This window comes from Ochotona curzoniae, unplaced genomic scaffold, assembly GCF_017591425.1.
Source record: "Ochotona curzoniae isolate NIBS_2020 unplaced genomic scaffold, NIBS_Ocur_1.0 contig_2210, whole genome shotgun sequence".
NCBI classification, from domain to species: Eukaryota; Metazoa; Chordata; class Mammalia; order Lagomorpha; family Ochotonidae; genus Ochotona; species Ochotona curzoniae.
This window is the reverse complement of record NW_024465369.1, coordinates 7,002,137-7,026,681: the sequence shown is the minus strand read 5'-3', so window position 1 is coordinate 7,026,681 and position 24,545 is coordinate 7,002,137. Positions and strand designations below refer to the sequence as shown.

The 24,545-nt window shown below is 37.0% G+C and overlaps 1 non-coding gene across 1 annotated transcript; it reads right to left on the bottom strand.

The window, feature by feature from the left end:
* Positions 1-20,188: 20,188 nt before the first annotated feature.
* LOC121150955 lies at positions 20,189-20,294 on the bottom strand. The gene has a single exon (XR_005883059.1). It is a non-coding gene; the product is annotated as a U6 spliceosomal RNA (small nuclear RNA).
* Positions 20,295-24,545: the final 4,251 nt, after the last annotated feature.

Genomic DNA, 24,545 nt, shown 5'->3' with positions numbered 1-24,545 from the left:
GGAACATCCGAGGCGCCTTCCCTCACCACCAACACCACTGCGCGTAGTTCCCAAGGCACAGATCCAACTGTTTCAGGCTGCCTGCCCCGCCTTCTCAGAGGCTGGAACCTCAGTAGGTGGCGAGGAATGCGGAGGCTGCCACGTCAACCCCCCCCCCCCCCCCGCTCACCAAACGTCCGGCTGCTGCAGTCTGCCTCTGCCGCTGTCAAAGGCTTCCCGCCGGCGACGATCCACCCGATCTCCCTGCCTCCGAGCTGGCCGCGTCTCCCGTCAGGCCGTTTTCAAAAGTGACTCTGCAGGTCTGGAGTGGGATGTCGGTTTCTCTACCTTTGTCCTGCTCCGTTCTCGTTGTTCTTCCGAGTTGTGTGGATCTTTTTGGCTCACACTGTCCCAGGGAGCTTCACAGACCTCTCCCTGCGGTTCCCTGCTGTTCCTCTTTGCTGCTTCTGTAGCGTTTTATCCCTATCTCGCTGAACGCTCCCTCACAGCCTTCCTCCTACGTCGGCCATCTTAAAACCCGAGCACTACTTACTTTTTAAAGAAATGTCTGCAACATTTATGAAGCACTGAGATAAATTTTACTTCATATTTTAAGATATTGAATTATATGTTAATGTTTAAAACAGATATGTCATAATTCTAGAAAGAACTAGGTCAATATCATTGAAATGAAATAAATTATTTGTATGTGAGGAAACGAGGCGAAGAGAGTAAAAAAAATCTCTTAAGCTGTAAATCATTCTCAAAATATACTTTAAAATTAAAGATTTACATTGCAATAAAGACATTTGATTAAACCTACCTATCTAAACCCAACACAGATTAGAATACTTGACTGTTTTCAACAATCTTCAATGCAGTTGCTATGGAGTTATATTAATATTTGTATATAATAATTTTTCTCCCTAGCACAATGTAAGAGTTACTCTGCACTTTACTAACTTGTGTGTCTGTGTGAATAGACATGATATTCTTCAGAAATTAAAATGTTCACAATGCAAAAACTCTGTTTCCCTAAAGAAAACATGGAAGAAATGAATGGAGACAGATAACCTATAAAGAGCTGAAATTGTGCCAAAAGGAAATTGCATTTTCCAAAGCAGGTCCTGTTGTTGGGGAAAACACAAGACACAGGCAAAATAAATCAAAGTCCCATTTCTACGAGCCTGTCTGGACTCAACTGCATGCACTGCAGTCATTACCTAGAAAGATGAGCTAAATTCATGGGGTTTCCCAAGGAATTCAAATTTGATTTTAGCTCTTACCCTGATTATTAATAGGTTTAGTCAAAAAGGCAGTTAAAATATCAGCTTGAAAAACAGTCAGACGTGTGTGTCTATGCTATACTCAATCAAGTCTATCACCATCTCTTCATCCTCCTCATCGCAATTAACAAACCAACATGAGCTTAATTATATCCTGTGTTGATGCTGGACTTGGCTGTTTAATGTCGAGTCGGATAATGAGTCAGGCAGTTTCAAAGAAACAAAAATCCTTGGAACTGTACCATTGTGAAAAAAGAATGTAACTTCCCTTGGCTTCAATTTGCTTTCCTATGCCTCAGATTACCAGCAATGATTTGTATTTTGGGACTATTTACCCTTCAGCTCAGTTGGGACACTTTACAGCACCCTAGAGTCCTCTGACTTCTTTTTGAAGGAGCAGTGAGGGAGAATTGTCTGAAAGCTTTTAGTAAATCGGGACCTTTTTTTTTTTTCTATATCTAGCTGTTTACAGCACTGTAGGCATAACAGTTCAAGCATGTCCAGTTGGAAGTCAGTCCTGATCCACTTCTGGATGAAATGCTGATGAGAACAACACACTGCTCTGAAGTGTAACTGTGATTCTCAAAACAATCATGGAATAAATAAATAATGATCTCTTATTTAGTGTACGCTGAAGTAGTTCAGCCTTAGAAGTAGGTACTGGATATGCCTTACAGTGTTGTAGATGTTCGTGTAATAAACCAGTATATATTTTTAACCTATTTACAGCTGAACTGTTGGAATTTATGTCATACATTAAATCGGAAACATGTGGGAAAAAAATTCCACTGATACCTCCCACTTCAGAAAACATGTAGCAATTTAAACTTTCTGGCTGTATATGGTCCCATAAAATTTATACAGGAAGAAATTAAATGTAGAAAATGATTTATAGGTGGATTTAAAAAGCTTACAAGTTTGGGATTTCATACTTCATCATGAAAACCGTTATAAATCTCTGGAACCCAAATTGCTTATCCTACTTCCACAGAAACAGCATAAACAGCAAGCAATTATCTGTAATAAACTTTTTCTTTAATATTGTGGCAATCCCATTTTCTGAACACACTCTTCATAGTATATCTTAGTTCTCTGCTATAGTCAAATACTACATTTTTGTTGCTCGTGCCTTTTTCAATTGTACAGACACCAGTTACAAGAAGTCAAGCAGTGTGATTGTAATGTTGAGAGCAAAATATGAAGAGGAATGAAAATATTCTGTGTGGTATATATGAAAAAGCTATACCTTTTGAAGACTTGCATACTTTTGGTAAATTAAATCTAAGAGGATTTCTTTCTATAGGAAAATTTCAAAGCTGCATTTTGCTTGTAGACATTAGAAAATTTATTAAGTTCAGAATTCTATACAATATTGTTATTAAAATACTAAACAAATTGAACAGTGTCATAAATATGAAGCACTAAGATAAATATTCAATTTGTGGTGCTAACAGCTGGTAACTATTTGAAATGTGCATTTGTGTATAAACATGTTAAAGTATAAAAATAACACTACACTGCTGAAATTCTGTTAACTAAAAGGCCAAAAAATCTAGAAAACAAAGAAATTATTGATACTTTTTATGGTAAATTTTAGTAGTTTTTATGAAAATTTAAGGATACTTATAAGATATTTTCAAAAACTATTATTAAAGTATTTGTTATTATTATTATTATTATTAATGGTAGTACTTTATGTAGATCAACTTAAGTGTGGTAGTACTGATTTCCTAGAATGAAATAGTAAGCCAATGAAATTTAGAATGAACAGATAGTTAAAATGGACAGAATGAAGCAAAATTACACTTACACTGAAAAAATTGTTTCATTTATTTAAGAGAAAAACTACTATCATAAGACTTACCTTTTTGAGATTCAAGACAGGAACACTTCCATTCTCTGGTATAAATCCACATCTCAGATGCTTTCAAGGGTCAGACAGGCCAGAGGACACAGTTCTTGTCACTTGAATGACAAGAGCAAGTTAGAGAAAGTAGCCTTCAAGACAGCAAATGTGCTTCCCTTATAATAGCTGTTTCTCATTACCAGCTGCGTGATGGTATTAGGGGGCATGCCTTTTCTGTATTCTGAGCAACTAAGTCCAAATTTTAGGTAGCATTTCATGAGTTTTAAATATTGACTCAATTTACGTGAGTATGCTAACACAACAGTAGTTAGCTATCTGAGCTTCTGTTTCTGGGCTACTCTTAATAACTTTAGTGTAAAAGTGTAATTTTATGTGACTTATCCTTAGACTCTAATGACATTTCTTTTGGAAATATACACACTTTTGTACTCAAACTCACATAAAGTTGGCTCTGAGAGCGAATGTTCGTTATTACTGTATACATCTGCTGTGTCTATGAAATGTCTCTTCATATTCAAAATGAAAGTAAAGGAAGAGGAAACCTAGTTTCTTATATTCCTGCTGGGAAGTTTAAAGCAAATATGTGAACCATGAATGTATAATTCATGTGTTTTATTACTACATATCATGATAATACATCACTACAGGCAATGACTTTATGGTGTCTTTTTCTTTATTTCTTTGAAGATTTACCTATACTTCATTGGCTTATTACCATCGGCCAATTAAAACAAAATACTCTATAGATCACACAGCATTATTTGCTAGGGTTTTTTTTTTTTTTGTATGTGGTACCTGCAGAATAATTACGTTTAACAAAATCTTTTTTATAACTAACACAATATTATAAATGCAAATACAGGATTTGGATTAAAGGAATGCAAGTTATTTATGTTTTGTCTCACGTTATTGATTAAAGTTGAGAAAATCCATTTCTGAACCTTGGCTATCTAAATCAGGAAGTGAATAGCGCAATTTTCTTGTTCTGTATCTTAGGCAATCTAGATCAGCATCTTTATCAAATGCAGCAAACTGTAAATATGTTCATGACTCTCATTAACAAGTTACTTAATGAAAATAACATAAGGACTAGGAGTGACTGTAGACTGTGAAAATCACTCAATCAAATTGGAGAAGCATTTTCAAATACTTTTCTCTACTGAATGATTTTTAAGAATAGTGCATTGGAAGAATCAAGATGGCGGAATAGGGTAAGGACGTGTTTATAAACGGACAGAGAATCATTAGCCAGAATAAAATAAAGAGAACAGATTCCAGGAAATAGGAGAGGGCAGGCTAATGGCAGAGCGCCACCTGGAGATTGACAAACGCAGAAGCAGCAGAGATAGCAGAGTGGTGTTGCAGTGATCAGATACCCCAGAAGCAGTCAGCAAGTGGCAATCTGAGTTCCACAGGCCGCTGGAGTTCCACCCACAGCCAGGTGGAAAGGGAAGTTCACTGGGAGCTCAAGAGATGAGCAAAGAACTGCTCATCCTGCTGATTTATATGAATCAAACAGAAGCAGAGACAGAGCAGCAGACCCCTAACAGGTCGTGCAGAAACAGGGTAGACTTTATAGCCCAGAACCCCATTAGTGCCACATTGAACATCATTTTGTGTAATGAGGCCAAGGCTATGGGATTGGAAGGACAATAGCAATATGTGCATGCATAAAGCAGGGAGTGAACTTATTTCCTTCTGAGTGTATTGCATTGGCCCTACAGAGAAAACAGTACCAATGTGACATCCTACAGGTTCCACCCAAAATAGATCCAAATATCACTCTGATATAACAGGCTATGGCACTGGAAGGACAACAGTGATCTGTGCATGTGCTAAACTGGAATGAACTCACTTTCAGCTAAGCACATTGCACTGGTCCCACATCAAAAATAATACCGACTTTGTCATCATATCAGTGCCCCCCAAAATAAGTTCAAGTGACCTCAGACGTAACAGCCAGCAGGTTCTAGCAAGATCAGCACCAACAGCCCAGATATTTAGAGCACCTGATGCCTCCCTAATCCTAGGAACTGTTCAAACTGAAAGTGGGAGAAAGGTTGTAGAGACAATGGTGCAGCCACAGCATGGGATCACAGCAGGTGGAGAATGGTGAGCCAGGAGCTAGGGCTACAGAGACCATGGTGGAAGCCTAACAGAAAAGCCCAGACCTGAAACTCACTGGAGAGAGTGGAACATGTGACTACAAAATAGAACAGGTACCAAACACAATCAGTAAGATCAAACTGTAGACCTGTGGATAACACAGCTTAGAAAACCACCCAAAAAAGAAGAATTTGCTAGACAGAACCACAATGAGTATTACTGAAGACTCCCCTACAAAGAAGCAAAAGCCTTTGGCAATCTCAGAGTTAACTGAGGAATACACTGAGGAAATTGGGAATAAAAAAAAATTTAATCTTAAAAATTTTAATCTATAAAGCTTTGTATCAACAATGAGCAGAATACACAGGAATTTAAGGAATATGTCAAATTGGAAATAGCAACACTGAAACAAAATCAAGCAGAATTATCAGAAATGAAAAACATAATGAGGCACATTAAAAATTCAGTGGAAACCCTTAGCGATAGAATGAATGAGGCAGATGAATGTCAGAACTAGAAGATATTTCTTGTCACTATGGGGAAACAGCCAAAAAGCAAGAAGTGGAGCTGGTTCAAGCTAAAAAAAATACTCAATAATTAAGGGACATCAATAAAGGCTAAATATAACACTTATGGGAGTTACAGAAGTTGCAAAGATAAGCTGGGATTAAAGGTGTGTCCAATGAAATATTAAATGAAAATGTCCTTAATATGGAGAAAGAATTGGGAAAACACATCCAAGAGGGGCACAGAACTCCCAACAGGGTTGAACAAAAGTAATCTTCACCACGACACATGATAATCAAGCTCTCTTCAATTCAACATAAGGAAAAGATCCTTCAATGTGCACATGAAAAAAAATTAATTGATATATATTGGAACCCAATCAAACTCACAGCTGACTTCTCAGAGGAAGCTCTACATGCCAGAGAGAATGGGTGACATTTTTCAGAATCTCAAAGGAAAAAATGTCTGCCCAGAACAACATACTCAAGAAAGCTTTCCCTTGTCTTTGAAAATGAAATAAAATTTTTCTACAGCAAAAAAAAAAAAAAAAAAAAACCCTCAAAGAATATACCTCTTTTAGACATGCCCTACAAATGATACTTACAGATGTTCTCTTGACTGACAAAACAAATAGTACCTATCAAAATCAAAGGCCAGGGCCCGGCGCGGTGGTGCAAGTGTTAAAGGTCCTTGCCTTGCATGCCCGGGAACCCATATGGGCACTGGTTCTAATCCCGGCAGCCCCGCTTCCCTTCCAGCTCCCTGCCTGTGGCCTGGGAAAGCAGTCGAGGACGGCCCAAAGCTTTGGGACCCTGCACCCACGTGGGAGACCCAGAAGAGGCTCCTGGCTTCGGATCGGCATAGTATCGACCCATTGTGCTCACTTGGGGAGTGAATCATTGGACGGAAGATCTTCCTCTCTGTCTCTCCTCTCTGTATATCCACCTTTCCAATGAAAAAATAATAAAAATAAATCTTAAAAAAAAAATCAAAGGCCAATTTAAAGAACATCTAAGTAAAATCAAAACTGAAGATCAAATCAAACAATGAAAAAAGCCATTGCTAAAATGACAGGACCAAATTACCACCTAGCCATGTTCACCAGGAATGTAAATTGCCTAAACTCATCAATAAAGCAGAGTAGTGGACTGGATCAAAAAGCAAAGCCCATGTATCTGTTGCCTTCAGAAGACACATCTCACCAATGAAGATCAGTGGAGATTATATCCCATGGATTTCGATGTATTTATTTTTATTTCCTTTTCTTTAAAAGAGTTTTTTTTCCCCCTCAATATTAAATTCATCACTGACCCATAGGTCATACAGTAGCATCCTTTTCTTCATGAAGGTTTTTGATTTTCTTTTTCATTTCTTCAACAACATTCTAGCCATTCAGTCGCATGTTATTTAACTTAATGGCATTGTATGTTTGTATTTTTCTTTATGTTGTTGATTTAGTTTTGTGACTTTTCATCTAAGGGCAACTATGTAATAGAGACTATCATATCCAGATATGGAGATACCAAGCAGTATGGATCTCTACTTCCAGATCAAAGATGGACTCCCAATGAACCTGTTAAATATATCTTGATAATAGGATGCTGGACTCTCTGTCACTGTCCATGCCCATAATTGCAGGATCCATTTAAATAGGATAATGATGGACTTATGACTATTTATGAAGAACTGTACCATTGTAAAAATACAGGGGAAATCGGGGTGGGTGAGGGGTTTTGTGGAGAGGGAAAATATAAAAACCTGCGGAACTGTATTATAAAGTAGTTTTTAAAAATGGTAAAAAAAAAAAAGAATATTTTACTTTCTAATCATGCTCTATCATTTTAGGCAACATTCATTTTAATCGTTCCATAATTTTCAGTATCATTTCTTCAGTGTTGATTAGTTAAGTTTATGGGACCTTTACATTTTGCAGCTTATTATCTAGGTTTTTTCACTACTACAAATGATCATGTTTCACCTTGGAGTGCACAAGTAAAACAACTCACTAAGTTAAACACTGTACATGATCCTCAAGGTTTTCATTCATAATTTTTTGACAAGTTAATAAGTGCTTATCAGGCAGCTTTTATTAGCCATTACTTATTATTAGCATCATTTTTATTTGCTTCGAATAATGACAGCACATATATCACTGGAGACGATGCTACTCATTCCATGTCGGAATTCCAATCGGGTTTTGTTCTTCGCTCCTGAAATCACTGGCATGCGTATCTCACCTTTAATCTGAGAAATGTGTATGCTAAGTTAAATAAAGGGGGTTAGAGGCATTTTTCATCCAGTAGAAAGTACAACAGAGTAAAATGGTGCATGACAAGTTTTGGCTCAACAGGAATTAAAATTGATATGTGATAAATCACTGGAGAGTAGAAACTTCAATAGAATGCAGTGAAAGATTTACTACTGCTAGCTCCTGGCTTTGTGTATGTAATTAGAGGAGGAATCCATCCAAAGAGTAGATCTGGTAGTTGTCAAAGTCAGTAGCTACATGACACAAGAATATCTGGAGATGATGGATTGTGACTGTGTTTTTTCACTATTAATTCAGATATTTTGGCATTTGTTGCAGAGCAGTGAAAACCATTTTGAAAATACATTGAATTCTTCAGGCTAGACTTTTCTGGGTGAATCAAATCGATATTAGCAAATTGCTCAATCTAGATGCTTCTCTACTAAGTGAATAGAAATTACAAGATGAAATCTAATGATGGATTTAGCTACTCCCATTTGACAAAAAGTAGTCTGACATAATTGAAAAGGAGCAGCCTATAAAATCACAAACACTTCTAGTTTGTGCTCCCTTAGCTGACATTTATCAGCTATAAAACCATGGATGAGTAATCGCTCTGATTTTAGATTTCTTCAACTCTTGAAGGGGTTGGGGTTAGCAATATATGCAATAGACTGATTTCCATTACTGCATTCATGTTCAAGATAATTATGTCTTGTCCTGTGACTAGAATATCATCAACATCATGCTAGTGAATTATCACTAGTGGAGAACTCATTCCCTGAACTCATGATTTGTGTAACCAACTACACACTCCATTTGAATGTACATTAAAAATCTCACAGCTAACATACCCTGTAACAGTAACTGAAAACACATTTCCTGGAGATTCCTCCTCCAGGCAATTACTTTTAATGATATCTACCACCACTCATTTCTCTCTCTCTCTCTCTCTCTCTCTCTCTCTCTCTCTCTCTCTCTCTTTAATATTTATTTATTTTTGTTGGAAAATCACATTTACAGAAGAGAAGGAGAGACAGAGAGAAAGATCTTCCATCTGCTGGTTCATTCACAAATGGCTTCAATGGCCAGAGCTGAGCCGATCCCAAGCCAGAATCCAGGATCCAGGATTCAGGGTCTCAATGCTTTGGGCCATCCTCTACTACTTTCCCAGGCCACAAGCAGGGAGGTGGATGGGGAGTAGAGCAGCTGGAATATGAACCAGCACCCATATGAGACCACAGTGCCTACAAAACCAGAAGTTTAGCCATTACACCACTGAGCCAGGACCCCACCACTCATTTTCTTAGGCCATTACTGTTATCATCTTGACTCCTCTGTAACTGTGGATCTATATATCTGAAGTAACATGAAAAAATCCATGTAAAATTAAATAGAATGATGCATCTAGTTTAGTGCAAAAGCATTTTGAAATTCCATGAATGTTTTCTTCACTATATATGCTTTATAAAATTTATGAAGGTCCCTTGAATGCAGATTTTTAAAAACTGCTGTTAAAATACATCTTTTATTTTCCACTTTCCACAAACTATTTTTCAAATATTAAAAAATGTGATTAATATGTTTGAGACAAACACACACAGAAAGGCAGATAGGCAGAGAAAGAAGCACAGCTCACTTTTGCTCCTTCACCCTAACCCCACATGCCAAGAACAGCTAGGAAAGGGCTGGTGACAAAGTTGGGAGGCAGGAACAAAAGCTGGAGTCAGGAGCCATTGCTTAGCATTGAACTCAGGCCCTCCAGTATTGGATACATGCAACTCAACTACTGGTCAGACATCTACTATAAAATTTTCCAGATATCCACATGTACCCAATCCATCAACTTAACTTCACACTACAGAAATATCTTCTTGATTATACCTCATCTTCTTGTCCAACTCATGCACAGTGGACATGGCTCTCTTCCCAAGATTTCTAGGAATTTTACTACAGTAGCCTGAATGGTACTCTTTCCCAAAAATATCCATGTCTTAATCACAAGCATTTGCTAATGCTAACTTATAAGGCAAAGGAGACTTTGAACATTCTTATGGAACAAAAATGTAATCAAATGGGATACAAAAAGATCAATGGAAGAATTAGAAATATGAGATTAGGGGCCTGGCACGGTGTTACAGCAGGTTAATCTTCTGTCCCGTGTCACCAGCATCTTGTTATGGGCACCAGTTTGTGTCCCTGCTGCTCCGCTTCCCATCCATCTCTCTACTAATGGACTGAAAAACCATCAGAAGATTGCTAAAGTCTGAGATCTATTCACAAGGGAGACCTGGAAAAAGCTCCTGTATTTGATAGAGTAGTTGATTTCTAGATGCACTGGATTTTTAAATCATCCTATAACTCATCAGTTCTAAGAAAAGAATATGACTAAATGCCAAGTGCATAAAATGTACATAGTTCTTTTCTGATCCATAATCTCTATACAAATTAGCATAAAATAAAGATAAAATTAAAATTTTATCTAGAAAAAGCTTTCAGAAACCTTCCTATCAAGATGGGATCCATAATGGAGATTAGGTTTTGGAGGAATTCTTGGAATAGAGAAGAATAAGAATTCAATGTAGGAAATAAAGCCTGATTTCCTCATTGATGAACTAAAGAAATGCAAGAAATGCTTTAGGGCTCTGTCTCTGAAACTTTTTTTTTGGGGGGGGGGTTACTTATTTTTATTGCTAAGGCAGATCAGATTTACAGACAGGAGAGAGAGAAAGATAAAGATCTTCCATCTGCTGATCACCCTCCCGAATGGCCTCAATGGCCAGAGCTGAGCTGATCCAAAGCCAGGAGCCAGGAACTTCTCCCAGGTCTCCCACACAGCTGCAGGGTCCCAAGGATCTGGCCTATCCTCTACTGCTTTCCCAGGCCACAAGCAAGGAGCTGGATGGAAATAAGAGCAGCTGGGACAGGAATCAACGCCCATAAGAGTTTCTGGCACTTGAACGGTGATGATTTAGCCATTCAGCTGTCACACTGGGCCTAGCCTCTGAACATTTTCTGGAAATGTTAGTCACAGGGGCATCTCATGAATGTGATTGTTTGAATCAGTCCATCTGTACTATGGTCTGAGATTCTAGGGATAAAAGAACTTTGTTACTAGCTGATGTTCACGCTGCTGGTCTGAGGACCTCACTTGTTTTAGACAAGGCTGATTCCACAGAAGGTCAAAACAAGCTTTTGGACTGTTGAAAGTGTTTCCTGAAACAATGGAGAAGCAATGTGTTGGCAGGTGATTCACAGAGAGCTGTTACTCCTGGTTTCTTTGTTTCTCCCTTGCCTTTACTTCTCTAAATCCCACAGGTGTAGGTTCCATGCAGAGTGCGAGTCTTCCTCACCTACAGATGCTTTCCTTCCCTTATCCTTCCCCTGTCAAAAAGGCTTCAGGAAGTGATGGCCTTTTTATTTTTTTTCTAGTCTATGCTTTCTAAACCAGGCACCACTCTCCTCAGGTAGTGTTAGTGTTGCTGTTAGTATTCTTGTGTTGAATATTTCACCTTGATGATTAATATGAATTTTATCCTTGCAGTGTGATGTTTCTGACCAAACTGTATGTATGGACTCTCAACTATAGATGGTCACTTAGTCACATGTATAACATCTGCTATGGTGCACATTTCTAAGCTTGGGTATTTACCCACTAACTTTACAAATTATCTTTGTGCTTAAAAAAGTGGTTAATGGATATCTTGAAAACATTTAAAATGTTGATTCTACTATTATATATTTAAAAATTCTTACTGTGCATCTCCAGTGTTAGAGAAACTATCTCTTAGCACCTGAGTCTGGCTTCCTAGGAGTTTCTACCAGAGAACTGCATTTCTCTCCAGTATCAAGATATCAGCACTGTTGATGTACGGGAAGGGAGGCATCTGACAACCCCTCGGCAGGTGGTGATTCTTGAAAATGAGATGTTATCAATTTGAACCATTAGAAGGAACCGTAATTGAGATTCTGCTGGTGATCTGATCACAAACTGGATGACTTATTTTGTTATTACCAAAGAAAGGAAGAAATTGACCTTCAAATTGGGTTCATTTTAGACTGTAAGGTAGAATGTCACTCAAATAAATGCTCATTATTTCTGATCTTTAGATGAAAGATAACTTTTCCCCAAAAGATATGAAAATATGTTATGTTAATTTTACACGTTCAGGAATGGATAATACTAAGATGTCAAAATGTCTCTGGAATAGGAAAGTAACTAATGTGTACACTAGAAAAATTGCAAATAAAAGATGATTGCTACTGGGAATTTGCATGAACCTGAATCTTAAGTCGTTTTTTCCTGTGCTGAAATGGCTCTCTGAAAGATGACATTTGAAAGCAGAGGATGTTATTCTAAATTAAATTAATTAATCATTAATTTTAGAAATACAGATTCAAGATAACACTCCTTACTAGCACTTGAATGAGGCAGCTTTGTGACTTTATATCAGTCCTCACTTCCTCTGCAATGACCATTACCGAAAACCAGAAGTATAACTTATAATTTAATTTTACAATGTTCAAATATGGTCAACCTAAAATACATTTATCTGTTATTACAAGAAATGATAAATTTGAAAATTTAAAAAACATGCTAACCTTTTATACATGAGCAATAGATACCCTTTACCTTAAAAAAGAATTGAATGAATAAGTAGCGTAAGATTTAAATTAAGGATTTTTTTCTCCCAAGAAACACAGAATAATGTTTTTTTATCATTCTTTTGGATCTGTAATCTACAAATCAGAGGTGAGCTGAAGGTGTAGTTCATATTTTAGTTAATGAATTTCATGTTACAATTTGGCTCATTCATTTATTATCGGAATTATTGAAATAAATTATGTTTAAAACAATGAAAAGAATTGCCTATGAAGAATATGGAGAAATGTATAAAAGATACATATTTATGTGAGATTTTTTCCTTTGCAACTTAAGTATTATTACTTAACCTATACAATAGACTTAAGGAAATTTCTGTCATCATAATAGGACTTTGCAAGAAGAGACTACCATTGACATGGGAACAACTCAGTGGATTTCATAGCTATAAGGAAGAAGAAACATAGGACAACAAACAATTAGAAGAAATAATAATATTATTACTGACGACAAAATATATCACCATTGCTATGTCACTTGGAGAAGGTTTCTTCTCCATGTTTGGTGACTCCAATAGCAACTGTTTGCCTACCATAAGGAACAAACAAGGAATAGGACAGTCATTGAAACTCCTAACCAAGATTGGCTTCTCAGGAAACACATCAACAGTGGCAGTATCACCAAATTTCTTACTTTTAGATGTGCAAACTTATATGCCATGAGAGCTGTGTGACAGTATAGTACAGGAAAGAACTTGCCTTAATTTGGCCTTAATGCTTCAGAATTATCACTTCACCAGTGCCTTCAACTGCTTTCATTGGAGGATTAATTTCTATTCACACCAGCAATGAGGTCTCTATGCCCATTCACAGACATATTCTTAAGATTGAGATACTCATGTTTTCCAGGAATGGGGTCACTTTAAGTATGATGGTACATTTCACAAACTTTGCCCTTTCTGTGACAATAACTGGAGCAAGGGTGACCACCATGCCTCATATGAAAATATCAGTCTGCACTGAGCCTACAGAAAATGTTCCCATGCCACTAATTTGACGGACATCCTGGTCAGGTGACTCAAGGTTTTGTCAGATGGACAAGTTGGTGGTAGGATGCTATATAAGTTTTCACCCATGTGTCTCTCCTGATGTTGCCATTTTTGCACATGACTTTTTATCCATTGAGTTAAGATAAGTCATCACTTGACTCTAGCATGTGGTCACCATTCCAAGCAAAAATTGTCTCAAAATGCTACTGTGTCAGGGTTCTAGCCAATTTTATCAATATAGGTGTTAACTTAGTTATCAAAAATTCCCTTGTATTTACATTCTTTTAAATCACCGGTGATAAGTTATTTCACACTCAAAGTCAGAAGGGCTTAATCACAAGTGTGCCAGGTCATGGAAATCCCAGCTTCAGAGTCATGAACACTAACAGCAATGGTCAGGTTAACACAGTAAGTCTGAAAACACACCTCTAATTGTGAGTTGGTAAAGCCTCTCTGTCCTAGAGTATCCATAATAATAACACATATAGGTGGCCTCAAATATCCACAAGGAAATGTCAGTGCTGCCAGGGTACCATACTCATGCCAGCTTTTTTCATACACAACAAAGATCAAAGTCCTTTCCCATCTCAGCAGACCCCTTCTCAAGATAATTAGTATTTTTGTGCTTTGTTCTTATCTTTTTTTTTTGTCAATCCCATCATGTTTGCAGATCAGATGGTCAGTGGGGGTGGACTTGCCTATAACTCTTTTCAGTGACAATGATGTTGATATGAATATTTCCCTTCCCCACCTGGGCTTTAATTTAGCAACTGTGTTCTTGTGGCAAACTCACTGCAATAAAAGCAGACAGATTGTGGAAGATGTGGTGCACATGGTGTCAAGCCAACACCTGTCATGGCAGCATGCCATTTCACAGTCCGTTTATGTCTTACCTTCTACCTCCAATTCAGCTTCCTGTTAATGTGTCTGATAAAATGTCAGAATGCGGCTCATTTACTTGAGCCTATTCATCCCTGTGGAACTCCCAGATGGAGTTCTAGGCTTCCGATTTCAAACTAGTCCTGCTCCAGTCATTGTAAACATTTGGGGAATAAAACAGCAAGTAAAAGATCTAAAGGCAAAATTTATTTTGGTTATTATTTATTTTTAAAAGCTCAACAACGTATTAAGAACTTCTATATATTTGAATTAGTGAATAAATAAAGGATTTGTAGATGATTCATCTCTCTTTTTCTATAAAAATGATTATTTCAAATGGTAGATGGGTTATAAGGTCATTTCAATGCAATGTAGTAAGAACAATGACAGACATTTGTGCAGGGTCATAAGAGAGAAAAAAGGGAATTTTCCCAATCCTCACAGGTGAAAAGAATAGTGTGAATGCCTAGGATTAAGTGCCAACTTGCAACGTAAAATTCTGGGTGGTAAAGTGTGAGAGGTATGCACTTTCTTTTAGGCACTCAGAAATTACACAGACCACCCTTGAGTGGAATGATACTAGGTCAGAGCTGTGGTAAGAGATTCTGATTAAGAAGGTGCTAATCAATACCAAGCATATTTTTAAAGCATATTATATTAGAAACAAGTGCTGCATTGAAAGATTTCTGGAATATCTATAAGTGTCCCTGCAAAGCTATAGAAAGTGATGCACTGAGGAGAGTAGAAGTCGTACAGCACCTCCTGACTTGTACCTTTCCTTATGCCTGTTTTCCAGCTGATTATTCCTGGATTATTGCCTTTAAAGTACATAGTAATTGATATAGCCATTGTCACTGCTTTTATTGCTCATCTCCCATATTGAAGTCACTAATGTGAATCCTGCTACTCTGATTCTAACCTTGGATCCTGCTAAACTACATTTGGGGGTAGTTTGATGGTTTAAGTGCTTGGATGGCTGTAACCTATGTGCAAGAACTAAATGAAGATTTCCTAGTTGCAATCTTGCCTGACCTTGTCTGTTGTGGGTACTTGGAGAATGAGCTAGTAGATGGAAGATTTCTGTCTCTGTCTCTATGACTTTTGTGTAAGATGAAAATAAAAGTTTAAAAGTCTGCTACAACTTCTGCATTGAAGATGGTACAGGTAGGTGAGAATGGAAGTTCTATACCTCCTCACAAGCCCATTTTGCTTGCAAATCTTATATTTGGTCATTCCTCAGTTGTGTAAACTGATAAATATTATTTTAAAATAACGAAAAAAGAGTTCGCTATGTAACTGATTGTGAATGATATGTTAGTATTGCTAATAGAATTTATCTTGATCAGATAATGTTAGTATCAGTAAACACACACAAAAGTGACATTGATCCTGGTTATTGATTGTTGTGGTGAATAAGTGGACCACAATTTTCTTTGCCTTGGTCATAGCAAGGCATTATGATTTTGAGCTTACCCATTTCAGAAGACATCATCTCTTGAAATACTACGAAAAAAGACCCTAATTTCATTGATATCCCCTTTGGAAGAGTTATTGAGATGGTAAAGTGGCAAGAAGGATTAGCATCTCAAGGAGAAGCATTACATTTTAATGACAACCACGTCCCCACATGTTTCACAATAATGGAAGATGGTCCCTGAACAAGGAATTGTTAGACAGAAGCCAGGCTTTCAATTAGACTGATTGGATATGGTAATTTTATGCCTATTTTTAATGACATCTTCTAAAACAAATTTCTGTGATTAATATAGCAAACTTCCTTTATAATATGGCATATTAATACATAAAATCAATACATTAACATATTACATTATGTACATTAATACATATTAATACATAAAATTAATATAATGGCATGAATTAATATGGAAAATGAACTAATATATACAGCAAATTTCCCGTTATAATGTATATATAGTGTGTATCTTCTACTCTTTATTTACCTTATATCATAGTGTCTGATGCTAAACTCTCTTCCAGCTCATTAGCTACTGTACTGAAAGAATTTGCTGTTGAACATATTCTGGTGGAGTATAGTACTGTCCCTTACTAGAGGGGGGAAAAAAGAAAAGCAAGGCAATATAGTGGTAGTTTTGTTCCTGATGATTAAGGTATCAACAGAAGGACAACTTTACAAGAACTCCCTAAAATTATGCTGCAGGAATAAATCACTACCTGTTGCTAAATCATAAAACTGCCTCTGTAAATCATTGACTTGTGAGATGAATGGAAATCTAGATTTCTTCTTGATCTTACATATACAGGTTATATAAATTATTTTTGCTGGTTTTTTTTTTTCTGTACTTAAGACTGAAAGAGGCAATTGTCAGCCTTTTCTATTTATTGGTCACTTTCAATGGCTGCTTTTAATTTAATATTTCTTCTCTATTTCTTTCACTGTTCCCTCAAATCAAATATTCTCTTTGATGGCCTTAATATTTTATTCTGCTGCTGAAATGGCAGTATTTTGCAGCCAAAAATCTGATCACTAGGCACCATTGAGGACTTACATAGCTCCTAGCTCTAAGACTAATTAAGAATCTGGTCAGTAATCAGTTTTATTTCTTCCTGAAGTGCCAGCTTCCACATCCACAGAGGCCACAATCTTCCAAGATGAATGGTGCCTTCTCTCTGTGCCATTAGATTCATGACACAGTCCTTCCTTGTCTAATCCACTGCTATCAAACAGAAATGTGAAGCCAACCACAAGGAAATTTTGTCTTTTCTAGCAATCACATTATAAAAAGAAGGCGAATCATACAAAATCAAGCTTAATACATTTTTTTTGCTTAACCCAATGCATTAAAAATGTTATCATTTCAATAGGCAATCAATATTAAAGATTACTGAAGAGTGATCTGCAATCATTTTCTTTTTTTAATTCTGTTTAATCCATGTCAATTTACGTTAGTGACATTCCAAGAATTTAATAGCCACTTTTGTCTAGTGGCAGAGGGCATGGAATGTGTGATATTTGGGGAGGGAGGTATTTCCGTGAATTTAGCACGTTTGTAATATCCTATGTCTTATTTATCTTCCATGGAAAAGTACTATGAAGCTTAGAACTTAAGATTTTAAAAAAGGTAAACAAGTAAACTATATATAAAATATATATATATTCCTAAAATATATGTGTCCACATTTATAATGCTATATGCCAAAATAGTATAACTTGTTTTAATATGAGAGAAATACAATGAAAAATTTTAAAGTGTCATTTACCTGAAAAATCATATTTCTTATAACGCAACAAAACTAATAGCTTTGTTCTGTGATATATTGACCTTTTCTGAGTTTGTTCATTCCTGACATACAAGCATACAAAATACACACTTAGATTCATACTTTAAATACAACAAGTTATTCCACATAAAAATAATGGTCTGAACTTCAAATTTTTATTCTGTGCTTCTCTTGACTCTAACCCTCCTATCACCACTACCTCTATTATTTCTAGATTTTTTTTTCAAGCCGCAGTGTGGACTCAGAAGATAAGGAAGACAAATTTGTAATTAAATCTGCTGTGAAATGGATAGCCACATCTGTGACAGAAAGAAAGAGAGAGAAATGTTTGTACAGACTTGTTCGTGGTAGTCAAAATAGATATTTTGTTTGCATTGAAATTCTCTGGTAATTGCTTTTTAAATGCTTGTAATTGTTTTAAAGCCTTCCTGCCACTCAGTCATGGAGAGAGTCTTTAATAACTGCACGTGATCCATAACCTTCAGAGTCACCAGAACTGGCAGAAATGCGTTCGTGAGATACATTTAAAGGCTATTCAGTAAGACTGCGGCAACTAATCTATCACTTCCACTGACCAGTCACTTGAGCTGTGGGAGATATCAGTTCAGTTGATTGTTGGAAAGCAATGAATGTTTTGAGGCATAATTATGGCTTCTGCAGGATGTAACTGACCCCATTACAGGATTGATGTTGTAAGTAAAGTTGAAAAGAGAAACAAACAGGTGGTTCAGATTGGTAATGTCTCTGGCTCAGCTCTTTGGGTAAGTGCGTTAGAGTCCCACTTGGTTTTGTGTAAGAAGACCCACGTGGAGGATGGGAGGCACCATCAGAGTCCTGACACTTCAGTGCAACAGGGACTAAAAATCAGCAAAAGGGCAGAAATAAAAACGCATCAGCACAGAATGAAAAGCAAACAGGACTGAGAAGAGCAGCTTAAATGGAAGAGAATGTCAATGAGATTGAGAAAAACTCCAATTTTTTTTTCCAAATTCTTTCATCTTCTTCAATTTTTAAAAATACCATTGTTCCTCTAAGTTGCCCATAAAGACACAGAATGTAGGCAATTTGTAATATTTACTAAGGTTTTAATTCTGTTCTGATAACTCTGTCAAAAGTAATTTTAGAAAATAACAGTAAATATGATGCAAACAGCTGACATCATGAAAAGGAAAACTTTTGCTTTTTTTCCAGATATCCACATGTGTCTGTTTAAATACCAGCCTTTGTTCTTAAATGTATGTATTCTATGACAGAATCACTTCAGAGATTTTTTTTTAATCAAAAGTGTACTTTCAGTAAAATGACTTTAATTACCAATTCAAAATATTACTCTTGAGAACTCCGTAACTCACACCATCTTTGCAAAACTAACTTCCAGTGTACAGGTTCTACTTATTGTTAGTATATAGCTTATTCGCTCTTTAAACAAAGGTTTATCATCCCTTTGTAAATAACTATAGTTTGCAATTAATTTTATAAAGTTAATTGGACTAATTTGTTTTGAAATTTTCAGTCAGCTACCAACTGGTTGCATGACTTCGTACTGCTTCCCCAAATCTTTTTTTTTTTTTTTTTTTAAGATGAATTCAATTTATTTGAAAGGCGGAGTGGATTGAGAAAGAGATGAAGAGAAAGGAGGTCTTCCATGTGCTGCTTTACTTCCCCAGTTGTTTACAATGGCCAGCCCTCAGCCAGACTGAGGTCAGGAGCCAGGATCTCCATCTGGACCCTCTGCATGGATAAACATGGGACAGCATCAGCTGCCCTTCCAGTCACATTAGCAGCAAACTGGACAGAACCAGAATAGACTGGAATCAAAGATGTATTCTGATGAGGTTTGAGAATCACAGATGCGGGCTTAACTCAGTACACGATAATGCTGACTCCCGCTCCCCTTTCTATATCTCAATTTTTAATAGCAAAATGAAGGAATTATTTAAAATAATTCTTTGTTCTGCATAGGAATAAAGGTAATCCATCCAGGGAAGAGGCAGTGCATGGCTACCAGTAACTGCTATGAAATTGCTTGCATCCTGTCTGTGATGGCTGTTTGTTCTGTTTCTTACTGTTCCGCTGCGTGCTCCAAAGAAGGAAGTGTGACTAACAGTGTGTGTGCACTGTACGCTGTGCCCCTCCAAAGTCTACTCTGAATGGGAATTGCTTCCTTTCACCTGGAGTGTGGAAAACTTCTATTCTTACCTCAAAATTTCCCTTTTCTATGGTATTTCCTCAAAGCCCTCAGCTCGGAAGCCCTCCTCAAATTTCCTGTGTAGCACCTAATTGAATTGCCCCATAGAGCAAGTACTTACTTAAAAAAAATAACTTAGTTACTTTTTCAATTAAAGTCACAACAGAAGCATTTAAACATTTAAAATGCGACATTCAACTCTGACATTTTGATTTAAAAAATATGGAATGCTTTACGAATTATGTCGTATCCTTACACAGGGTCATTGCTAATCTTCTCGGTGTTATTCCAATATTAGTAAATATGCTACCAAAGTGAGCACAGGAATTTATGTTTATTGGAAAGGCAGATTTACAGAGAGAAGGCGAGAGACAGAAATATCTTTCATCCTTTGGTTCACTCATCAAATGTCCACAACACATGGAGCTGAGGTGATTCAAAGCCAGGAGCCAGGAGCTTCTTCCAGCTCTACCACATGGGTGCAGGGTCCCAGGGCTTTGGTCCATCTTCTTCTGCTTTCCCAGGCCACAAGCGGGGAGCTGGATGGGAGGTAGAGCAGCCAAGACACAAACTGGCATCCATCGGATATGTCGGTTCTTGCAGGTGGATGATTAGCCATTTGAACCATCGTACTGGTTCCAAGCAAGTACTTAACTTTATGAGACTGTTTTAAAGCATTTTAACATAGAATGTTTGATGATAGTAAAAGGATTAGATTTTCACATAGCACTAACAGTTAATATATAGTGCATGATAAATATCAGGAACTGTTTTAACCTTGGTTTTTAAGAGATTCATTTATTTGAAAGCATGATGGAGAAAGAAGGATAGATAAGTAGATCTTCAAACAGCTACAAGATCAAGACTGGGCCAGGCAGAAGTCAGGGCCAGGACCTTTATTCAGAGATCCCACATGGGTGATAAGGACCCAAGCACATGTGTCATCTTTGGCTGTTATCCCAGGTGACCTAACAAGAATTTAGATTGAAAGTAGAGCATTGGGGACACAGGCTAGCACCATCTGAAACGCCAGTGCTACAGCCAGAGGCTTTACTTGCCCTGCCACGACACCAGCCCTTAATTTCTTGGAATATATTGAAGTATTAATTAATACCATAATGTGACATATTGATATTACTATCCCCATATAGCAATGAGAAAAAAAGAAGCTGGGAGACTAAGTAACCTGCACCCTGACCATATATTGTAATTATGTTATCGATTAATTTTCCATAATGTCAAGTCAAAAGCATTTGCTCCTAAAATTTAAAGTTCGATGCTTTTTTATTTTTGGTATCTGGCATATAGGATAGTCTTAAATTTTTTTTGTTAAAAAATGAAATGAAGAAAAAAATGTAGGTGAACAGATACATTCAACTTTAGAATACTTCCTTGAAATAGTGAGAAAGTACAAAAAAAAACGTTGAAATCTGTGTCTGAAGTTGAGTTTAAAAGCTGTTCTGTGTGTGTTTGAGCCAGGATTTAGAGAGTTGACATTTCTCCTCGTTTATTGTCAAACTTGTGGTATCTTGAGAATGCCTTGATTGTTTGTCACATGTCAAAATTGTATCACACAAATGGGTGACTCATGTCAAGTAAAGGAGAGGTCAGAAGCCAGCAGCGGTATGTCTAGAAAAGGTCCAGCTTGCTTGATAATATCGAGCCTCAGGCTCCAGTGGTTTCTGATGTATTAGCTTTTCACAGCTGAACTGAACTGTTTTACCTTTAGAAGACTTAAAGGATGAGTTGCGTTGGCAGGAAATGTTCACTGAGGTACATTTCTGCCCTGAAGGCTCTTACCTACAGCTGGAGAGACGAGACTGAATTATACAAATTACTCAAAAAAGAAATCAGAAAGTAACACAAATTATGGAAACCAGATCATAAGCGAAAGCAAGATCACATGAGGTTTCTTCGTCAAGGGGGGCGTATTAAACTGCACCTCAAAGATGTATCACGTTGGGTCACACAGAGAGCAGGTGGCAGTGGCAACAAGGCAAGTTTGCTTGACAGGTTTCAGGAGGAACAGAAGCACTCATGAAGGCAGATTGCAGTGTTTAGTGGCTACAGGTGTTTGACAGTCAGTTCTCAGCCACACTGTTTTCTGGACGTTTTTCTTAGAGACACTTGTTAAAAGGTTGTCAGTCACCAATGACACTAATTATAATACCAGTTCTTACGAAGGACACTATTTTGAACCAGAATCTCTACATAGTTATTTTTATTTCCATCACTTTGGAACACCAATACATTTCCCACCTCTTTAACTTAGATTTCTTTAAACTAGACATTAAATAGCACTTGGTAATGAGATGGCAGTCCCTAAATCTTACCACTCAGACAGCAAAGGGAGTTGAGGAAACAGTTGATCAATAGTGACACAGCTTTACAAAGGGCTAAATGAGAAAAAAACAGATCTGAATCCTACTAAGACGTTTCTGCAAGATGTACAGAGAGATTCATGATGGGCGGGAAAATTAGACAGTGAAGCTGGTTATCAGCATAGCCAGTAGAATTTCTATTCTAGAAAGTCAACAATTGTGAAGCTCACTATAAGTTTGATCAATAGCTTGCCTGCTTCAGATTACAGAATTAGGATTCAGATTTCTTTAGTATGACTAGGTTCCACTTGTGACTGAGAGAATAAGTACTCTGTATTTATATATGTTTATTTATTTGTTATGTGATCATTCCTTGATTTTTATATGTAAAAAAAAATTGTTTAAGTCAAAATTACTGTGCTTAACTGTCACTTTCAACAAATTCTCATAAAGTTATAAATGGAAATCAAAAAATTAAAAAATATTTATAAATACACCTATATGTTTGAGTTTACGAAGTAATACATTTCTTTTAGCCCAGAACTTTTTCATAAAAATGATTTTTATGGCACTTTGACCCTCAAATTGTGTGCATTATTAAGCAGCTGTTTAACTTGTTGCTGCTGTTGTTCTGTGCTGAGCTGTCCAGCTGGGTAAGGATCAGTTGATACTATTTGACAAATTCCATGTCAGAATGTATTCAAGGGAAAATTGCACAATACTGGAATCTGTGTAAATCTAAATGGCTGAATGTAAGTACTTATCATTTGATCAACTTAATATGGTAAGGAAATGAAACATTATAATTGATGGCAAGTTTACAGAAAGAGAGAGACATGGAGAGAAAGAGAAAGAAAGAGAAAGCTTCCATCCACTGATTCATCCCCAAATGGACACAATGGCCAGGACTTGGCTTGTCTGAAACCCAGAGACAGAAGCTTCTAGGTTAGCCACATGGGCACAGGATCCCAAGGTCTAGGACCATCCTCTGCTGCTTTCCCAGGCCACATTAGGGAGCTGAAACAAAAGTGAAACAAAGGGATCAGCATGGTAGCCTGGCAGCTAAAGTCCTAGACTTGAACATGCCAGGATCCCATACGGGCACCGGTTCTAATCCCGATGGCCCCGCTTCCCATCGTGCTGGGAAGGTAGTCTAGGACGGCTCAAAGCCTTGGAATCCTGCACCTGTGGGAGACCCTGAAAAGGCTCCAGGCTCTTGGCTTCAGATTGACTTAGCTCTGGCCGTTATGGCCACTTGGGGAGTGAACCAACAGACCAGAGAGCTTCCTCTCTGTCTCTCCTCCTCTCTGTTTATCTGACTTTGCAATAAAAATAGATAAAATATTTACAAAATGTTTTTACAAAAAGTAGTGAAGCAGACAGAAAGAGATCCAACACACATATGGGATGCTGGCACCTTACACAGATGCTTAATATGCTATGTCATGACTCTGTCCCCTTTTTAAACATTTATTTTTATTTGGAAGGCAGAGTTAGAAACAAAGAAAGAAAGATCTAGGGATCTTCCATCTGCTGGGTCACTGTCTTTTGTCTGTGGAGAAAGGATACCTTCTCATCTGGGGACCTGAAAATATTCTGCACCTCAGGCAGGTAGCACAATTTTAATTTTTAATTAAAATAAATTTTAAATGATCTTCTATAAAATGGAAAGTTCAGGATAAGCTTTCCTCAGAATCCAAACACTGAAATAGAAACTAATATTTTATTCCTGTAGCTATCTTATTATTATTTTTTATAGGCAAAGTAATTCTGTCCCAGAATAATTAACATAGCAGATTAAAACTAAGATCTATTGTAAATAGGCATATTGGCCTTCATTAATTATTTGTCTATTCAAATGATTCAGTTAATTTTGGGGAAACCGAAAGAATGAATTCATTTCCAAAATAAATGCTATACAGGGACAGAGTCTCTGTAATTTTGCATATATAAGCAATGAAAGGATTCCACAGAATGTATTCATCCAACATAATTCTGGAAACTTCCATCCTCAAAGAAAAGCAATGTTTTCTAAGAATGTGTTCTTAATTATTATCAGCAGTAAACAAATCCTTTAGTGGCTACTGATTGTCAGACAATTATTTTTGATTAGCAATCATTTTGTAAACATGTTTCCTTCTGCAAAGCCTTAATTGCATCTCCATATCAACCTGCTATCATCAGATGCATGAGGCTGGTGTTTCCTTTGTCAGAATGTAAGATGAATTCCTGATTTCGGAAGTGTTCATGCG